Here is an 8,390-nt window from a genome sequence, read left to right on the forward strand (position 1 = left end):
CATGTCATGACAGAGGCAGGGATTGGATTTAAGCAGCCCAAGCCAAGGAATGCTAAGGTTTCCAGCAGCCATGAGAAGTGAAGAAGAGGCAAGGAAGGACCGTCTCTCAGAGCCTTCAGAGGGAACCATCCCTGGAGACCCCTTGATTTTGTACTTCTGGCCTCCAGAGCTGAGGGAGCATACATTTCTGTTGTTTTAAGCAGCCTGTGTTAATTTGTTATAACAGCCTTAGGAAATGATTAAAGTTATGTATAAAAGAAGAATCAAAGAGCAGTCATGTCTAAAAGCTCAGGGAGGGCTTCTCAGAGAAGGAGTCACTTCAACACAGTCTTGAAAGGAGAGCAGTTCATCAGTTGCACAAGGGGGTAAAAGACATTACAGGCAGAGGGAGCCTAACAGTGAATTCAATGTTAACAAACGTGATGTCTTTCAGAAATTCTGTGTCATCAGTGTCTTTGGAGTACAGAGGGTGATGTGAGGAATGAGAGACAATAAGAAAACTTGGAGCAAAATTGTGAAGGCTTTGTACAGCATGCTAAGGAGAAATGGAATTTTCTCCAGGCTATTTGTCCTCAATTTTTATGCCACGATGCAGAGTGTCTATGAGATATATTGCAAGTGATTTATTAAGAATAATAAAGTGCTGACGTTTTCTAAAATAATTAGTTTGACTTTCAACTCGAGAAGATTTGAAGTTATTCAGGTAAATAAGTCATCCTTACTCCCTTGTATTTTCGATGTGTTCCTTCTTTGGGAGGAAAAGGGGCAGAGTTATGACAAACATTCAGAGAACGGTGTATAACTGGTACCCATTGGTGAATATGAACATTTGTTCTCTGTGTGGCAGAAAAGAGGTTGAGATTCACTGATTTGGGCAGTAGGGATCTAACAGAGGCTTTGAAGTTGAACAGTGAGAACATGATTTTGACTTTTCAGGATACCTTTGAAGGTGATGGTGAGGATGGAAAAGAAATGAAAAGATGTTTGTGCTGGGGAGCTGGTGGTAGTAGTTGTGACGAGGATCAGTGAAGTCATGATCTTAGACAGTGGCTTTGGGGATGGAAAAGTGAGGGGGGCAGTTTTCAAGAGATGTTTCTGAGACAGAAATGAGTAGTCTATGTGATAAGGATGATTTCTTCAAAGCTTAGAAGAATAGATGGCGAAGCCATCAACTGAATTAGGGAATCCTGGGGAGGGGGGCATGCGGGAGGGAGGGGATAAGTTTGTGAGAGAAGATAATGAGTTAAACTTGGGCATATTTGATTTGAATTGAACATCCAGAACATCCAGAAAGAGGTGGCTGTGTTCTTCCAGAAGATAGAGTACTGGGTATCATCGCCCATTATGGAGTCTGAGACCATGACGGGGAACTCTCAGTTGAAGGAAGACTGTCTAAGGTATACAGAAGAAGGCCAAGAGCAAAACTTTGCAATAACATCTCATGATAGGAAACAAGAGGAGGATGAACCAAAAAGGGGCCTGAGAAAGACTGGTCATATATATAAGGGTAAGAGGGGAACAAAAATGAAGGCTGTCTTGAAAACCAAGGAAGAGCTGGTGTACTAAGGCTGCCATAACAAATTACCACAACCTTGCCTTAAAACAAAAATTTATTCACTCACAATTCTGGAGGCTAGAAGTCTGAAATCAAGGGCCCAGTAGGCCCATACTCCCACCAAAGGGGGAGAATCCTTGCTTGCCTCTTCTAGCCCCTGCTGGCTCCTGGTATTCCTCGGCTCGGGCAGCACAACTCCAATCTCTGCTTCTCTCTTCACACGGCCTTCATCCTTTTGCCTCTGTGTCTCAAATCTCTCTCTTCATTTCATTATAAGGACACCACACATCATTGAATTTAAAGCCCACTCTAAATCCAGGATGCTCTTATGTTGAGATCCTTAATTTCATTGCATTTGCAAAGACCCTATTTCCAAATAAGGTTACATTACCTGGGGTACTGGAGGTTGAGACTAGGACACAGCTTTTTGTGAAACACAATTCAACCTGCTACAGGAGTCATGGTAAATGTCAGGGGAAGGAAGACTGGGCATTGGATTTGACAATAAGAAGGTTACTGATGACTTGAATCACAGCAATTCCAGCAGAAGAGGGGCTTGGAAGCCAAACTAAGGGGTCAAGCAACAGATAGGAAATTATTTCTCTCTCAAGATATTTATTCATCTCATGACTTGAGAGACCTACGGGTATTGATGGGTATAGCGTTCCCCCTAGAAGAAGGCAACATCAACACTGCAGCAGGCAAGATAACCCAGTTTACAGATGATCTAGCAGAAGACAAGAAAGGTTAAGTAATTTGCCCAAGGCCATATAATTGGAGTTCAGCCTAGATTTCCATCTTCCATGGCTCTGTTCAGATTTATTTATTTTTGAAAAATACAGAAAGCTCCCCTCGAAAGTAAAAATCATTCATATACCCGTAGCTTTAGAAAATAACCTGACAGAGGGCTAGAGAGGTTAGTATTCTACTTTGGGACTGAAGCCCAACCAGTTGCACATAATGGTAGGGTAGCCAACCTTTCCCTGTTTGCCCAGACCTGGAAGTGTTCCTGGGACACTACTTTAGTGCTAAAACAGAGAATCCTCAGCAAACTAAGATGATCTGATTACTGTAATTAGAGGATGGAATTATTATTGGGACCCAGCAAGAACTGTAGCTCAGGGACAGAAGCAGAATACAGCCACTGAGTAACCAAGGTCCAGCATAGAGGGCGCTGGAGGTAGGGAAGGTGGAGAGAAGGAGGTGGAAAGACTTAGGGAATAAATACCCCATCCACTCTCTCCTCCCAATATCCAAACTGCTGACTTAACTAGAGGGTTGAGGAGCCCAGGTTTGTATTTCATCAAGGGCATTCTCCTGGACACTTAGAAGTCTAGGGAAGGGCTGAGAATGGATCTGGGGAAACAAACAGCAGATAACCTCCAGAAGCATCTATTATGTGCTGGACATTGTGCTTGATGCTTTAACAAAAATTATCTCCTTTAGGAACAGTATGGAAGTTCCTTAAAAAACTGAAAATAGAGCTACAATAAGATGTTGCAATCCCACTCCTGGGCATATATCCAGAGAAAACCATGATTTGAAAAGATACATGCACCTCAATGTTTGTTGCAGCACTGTTTATAATAGCCAAGACATGGAAGCAACCTGAATGTCCATCGACAGATGAATGGATAAAGAAGATGTGGTGTATATATATATACATACAGAATGGAGTATTACTCAATCATAAAGAGAACGAAATAATGCCATCTGCAGCAACATGCACAGACCTAGAGATTATCACACTAAGTGAAGTAAGCCATACAAAGACAAATATCATGTGATATCACTTATATGTGGAATCTAAAAAAAATGATACAGATGAACTTATATATAAAACAGGAATAGACGCACAAACATAGAAAGCAAACTTAAAGTTACCAAAGGGGTAGGAGGGGGAAGGGATAAATTAGGAGTTTGGGATTAACATATACACACTAACATATAGAAAATAGATAAACAACAAGGACCTATTGTATAGCACAGGGAACTATACTCAATGTTTTATAATAACCTATAAGGGAAAAGGATCTGAAAAAGAATATATATATATATATATATATATATATATATATATATATATATATATATATATGAAACTGAATCACTTTGCTGTATACCTGAAACTAACACAACATTGTAAATCAACTACACTTTAATTTAAAAAAAATTATCTCCTATAATCTTCAAAAGCACTTTGAGAGGTAGAGATCATTAAGTTCAGCATTCACAGATGAGGGAGTTTATGCTTAGAGGAGAGTAAAGTAACTTTATTCATGAATGCTTTCTTATGTCTGGCCACAAGACAGTACCTCAATTTCCTCCTTTAAATCACATAATCATCCTAGTTACCCAGATTTGACTTGGGAACTTCCAAATCTGTATATTTGTAGCTACAAATTTATTGATAATTTCTAGGGTTACTTTTACATATTTTTCTCTTCATTCTTACATAAAGAATTTAAATTATTTTATTAAAATATAGACAATCATAAAGAGTCAAGAATGGCAAAAAATGTAGCTTTGAAAAAAGTCAAAGACTGAAAAACAAATTGAATATAGATACTGAGGTTGCAAAGAATTATCAGTTGCTATAACTGGGCTGAAAACTTGATCTGAATTTCCTGGTGGTCAAAATGAAAAGGTAAACACGGGCAGTCACATAGTTCTTATTGTTCCCAAACAATAAAAATGAGCACTTACTATGAGATAAATACGGCTCTAAGTGCTTACATGTCTATCTCATATGACCCCCCACAAGAACCCTTATTTGCAGATGAGGAGAAAGTGGCACTGAGAGGTTAGTAGTTTACCCACAAGCATATAACTAGTATTTGGTGGAGCTGGGTTTCAAACCCAGACCATCTGACTCCAGGTCTGTGCCTTAACCACTATACTAGGCTGTTTCTAAAGGCAACCATATCTGTCCTCAAGAGAAAGAAAAACTTTTTCAAATACTAAGTTCTATGTTTTCTAATGTGGGACATTATACATAGAGAACCCTAAAAGAAGTAGTGGATCAATTTCTTAATGATCCTTCTTTGCTCAAAATGAAAGATTTACCAAAAATGCAAGTCAGTAGGTAGAATCCTTCCTGAAACCAAGACAATATGATCTACACTTGGGTAATTCACCTATGTATTAACCTCTGTTAGTCTCACTAACTGATTCCATGTTCATGAAATACCTTGCTTTTTTTCTTATGCACAATACAAAATATAAGCCATGTGTGCATATGCTATAATGCTAGTGAGGAATATGAAAGGAGAAGGAAGGAAGGGCTGGTTCTTCATAAAAATGCACACCAATGCAAGGAAATTAAATTACTAGGGTCTGGAAGAGGGATTGGTGTTATGGACTGAAAAACTTCCATGGTAAGAGTCAACTGGTGTTTAGCCTGCAGATATGGAATAAACACATGGATTTTAATAATACTTTGTCATGATTTATTTCATGTTATGTTGAAAGGTCTTTGAACCGTGACAAATGTCTTATGATCTGTTCCAAGACGTTTTGTCATTAGGATTTTTCGAGTAGAATCAAGATCGCTGAACATTGGAGAAACACACATCTTGACCAATATATTTTTCATGTCGTGTGCATAGGATTTAGAAAGTTTTAGGTCTATGCACACTTGGTTAGCCCGCAGGTGGCTTGCAAACAAAACAATTTACAGTGCAGTTCCCATTATGTAGCTTGGATTAAAAATATTTGGCATTGAGGGACTTTTTACTGCTTGTTTGGGAACCTGTTGTCAATCTTCTGTATCATTATACATTCAATTCACAGTAGGTGTCTACTTCAGACATTAGTCAGAACGGTTACAGTTTTGATTTATTGATTTTTGTTGGGTCATTTTGGTTTTGGAGAGATCATTTATTCCATCCTCACTGCAGGCATATCAGATAAATGTGCTCTCTCTGAAGGTGGAAGACCCAGGGCATGTGAACAGCTTGGTGGGAGAGGGGAGGGGGGCTGGCACAGCATAGGTTGTTGACTGCTGGGAGTATCTAGGCTGAAAATATATGAGGTAGAGGCAAGGACGTGTCTGCGCATCATTTTTTTAATGTACTTTTTTTTTTTGGCTTTAGTTCTGTGATTAAATTTAAACGTGGGAGGATCTCGTGGGTGTGTGTATTTTACATGAGAAAAGAAGTTGTTTGATGATGCTATGAAATTTTGATTTCTTCAGTCAGGTTCACAGCAATTCACATGGTCTCAAGCCACAAACATTACCTCATAAACGGCACCATGGAAATGTGTCAACAAAATTCGACCAACTGAAATCAGGTCTTAGAATAACAGCTGCTGGTGCTCTGGCTCAAAAAGCAGGTGTGAGACCACCTACGGTACCAGCTCAGGAAGTTTCCTGTCAGTATGAAACCAGCCTGGGCTTTCCCCAAGGTGCCAAATAATGCAGCAGATAGGGTAGCAACATGAAGATAAAATGTTAATACAATTTGCTTTTCATAAGCACTTGGGTTAGTGCCAGAGAAACAAATTAATTATGAAACAACTGCTCAAACCAAAGCACTCAGCCTGCAGCTAATGTACCAGGGTCTGTTTCTGAACATTTATGTTTTTTTGTTTATGGAGTACCAGGCTGTGAAAATCTTCACGGATGGAGGTAGGGGGGAGACAGACTTGGTTTAATCCACTGTAGTCCAGCACTTTGCATCTGCTTTTACAAGAAAGGACATGTAATGTGAGATGTATGTACGTGTGTTAGAGGGTGGGGGGTTGGGAGTGACTAAGAGTGGAAAACTGAGAGGACCATCAAGCATGGTGGTGTGGGAGTCCTCAGTCAGGGAGGTCCAAGATTTTATTGCCTGAGAACTGTCTAACTCACTGCCAAAGAGGAAACGGCTCCACCCTCCCTGTGCAAATGAAAGCTACAAAAGCAAAGGATAAGTGAAGAAATCATTAGGAAATCCTTGCCTACAACACAGAAACAGCATGGTGCACCCTGCTGTCCTTGAGGGGACGGCCCCTACCCTTGCAGTTCTGAGACAGGCAACGTTGTGTTCACCGTGTTGGAAAAGACATTGTGCGAACTCTTAAAGTCTTGAAAATTTGGCTTGCCTTTGCTTCCCCGCTACTTGGAAGATTTTTTTTTTTTTTTTAAATCATTGCATGCTTTTAATAGCAATTTACCTTAAAGCTCTCTGGTTAATTTTATAGTTTATTAAAAGCCTAAGGTTTTATGGTACAAATGAGTATGGGCTGGGATTAAGTGTTGGAGAAAGGAGCAAGCTGGCAGGAAGCTGCAGGCAGAGCAGAAAAGAAGCAAGAAACTGTTTTGCTTTTATGAATTTCATCTTGATATGACGGGCGTGTGGATTTGAGAGGACCACATATACTCTAAGTAAGGTTGTCTATGGCAACTAATGCATACTGTGTGGTAGAATAAGAGTGTCTTTATTGTGTTGTTCACTCACTACAATCTATTTTCCATGAAATTGATATCTGTGAATAAAATGTAATAGTTCAGTACTAAGGCAGCAACAATTACACTGATTAAAATTGAATCCCATTAGGTTTATTCTCTTTGGAAATCCAGCATCCTCTGATAAAGGAGGGCAAATCAAACCAGGTATGACTGTACTGTTCTCTGTTCAGCCTCGGTTCTTACTTGGGTTGCCTGGGACCAGGTATGAGAGAGATTATTGCAATTAAAAAATAAAACTCTGAGGAGATATTTTAAAACTCTTCTCCTGTATAGACAGACTTTGGAATGACCCAGTAAAAAAGAAAAGATATCCTTCTGTATAAGCGCTGGACAGGCCTCTTCCTCAGGTATTCTATTTGTTAAAATTAACTTAGTCTTTTAGAGCAGTTTTAGTTTTATGGCAAAACTGGGCAGAAAGTACAGAGAGTTTCCTACATAGTCCCTGCCTCGACACACGACATACATGCAGCCTCCCCAACTACCAACATCTCTCACCCCCCCCCCCAAAAAGAATACATTTGTTACAATCCATGAACCTACGTTGACCCATCATTTTCACCCAAAGTCCACAGTTTACATTAGGGCTCATTCTTGGTGTTGTAAATTCTGAGGGCTTAAGCAAATTTATGATGACAAAAATCCACCATTGTAGTATCATATAGAATGGTTTCACTGCCCTAAAATCCTCTGTGTTCTGCCTTTTCATTCCTCCCCCTCCCTTACCCCCTGACATCTACCGACCTTTTTACTGTCTCCAAAGTTCTGCCTTTTCCATAAGGTCATATAGTTGCAATCGTGCAGTGTATAGTCTTTTTACAGTGTCTTCTTTCACTTAGTAATATGCATTTAAGGTTTCTCCGTGTCTTTCACAAGAAAGCTCATTTCTTTTTTAGTGCTGAATAATATTCTGTTGTCTGGATGCAGGTATTTAATTTCAAGTAAAGGATTCTGCTGAAATGGAAGAAACAGGAATGTGGTTTGCGCAATGTGGGGCAGAAAGGGACTTAAATAAACAGCTATCTCTACCAGTGATAGTTGAATGAATGAGACCACACCATTTTTCTTGGTAAAACAGACTTGAGTTTTCCAATACAGAGTATGGCCTCCATTCTGGGAATTTCCTCATTGTCACAGGGGAATCCCATTCTACTGGGTTCTCTAAATATTTAGACTACATTTGTTAGTGAGGACAGAACTTCCTGTTCAGCCACAGCATACTGGATTCTCTGTACCCCTGGACTGAATTTTTCAGTAGAGAGAGAGCTTTCCATTGAAAGAAAATTTCTGGAAGTCAGCCCCCATCACGTGAAAAATTTGCATGTCATTCATGGAACATCATACTCTGGCATGCTGGGTACTGTTTTGCCATAAAGGACAGTTCTG

Source organism: Balaenoptera borealis (genome assembly GCF_965194805.1).
Source record: "Balaenoptera borealis genome assembly, chromosome: 13".
In the NCBI taxonomy this organism is placed as follows: domain Eukaryota; kingdom Metazoa; phylum Chordata; class Mammalia; order Artiodactyla; family Balaenopteridae; genus Balaenoptera; species Balaenoptera borealis.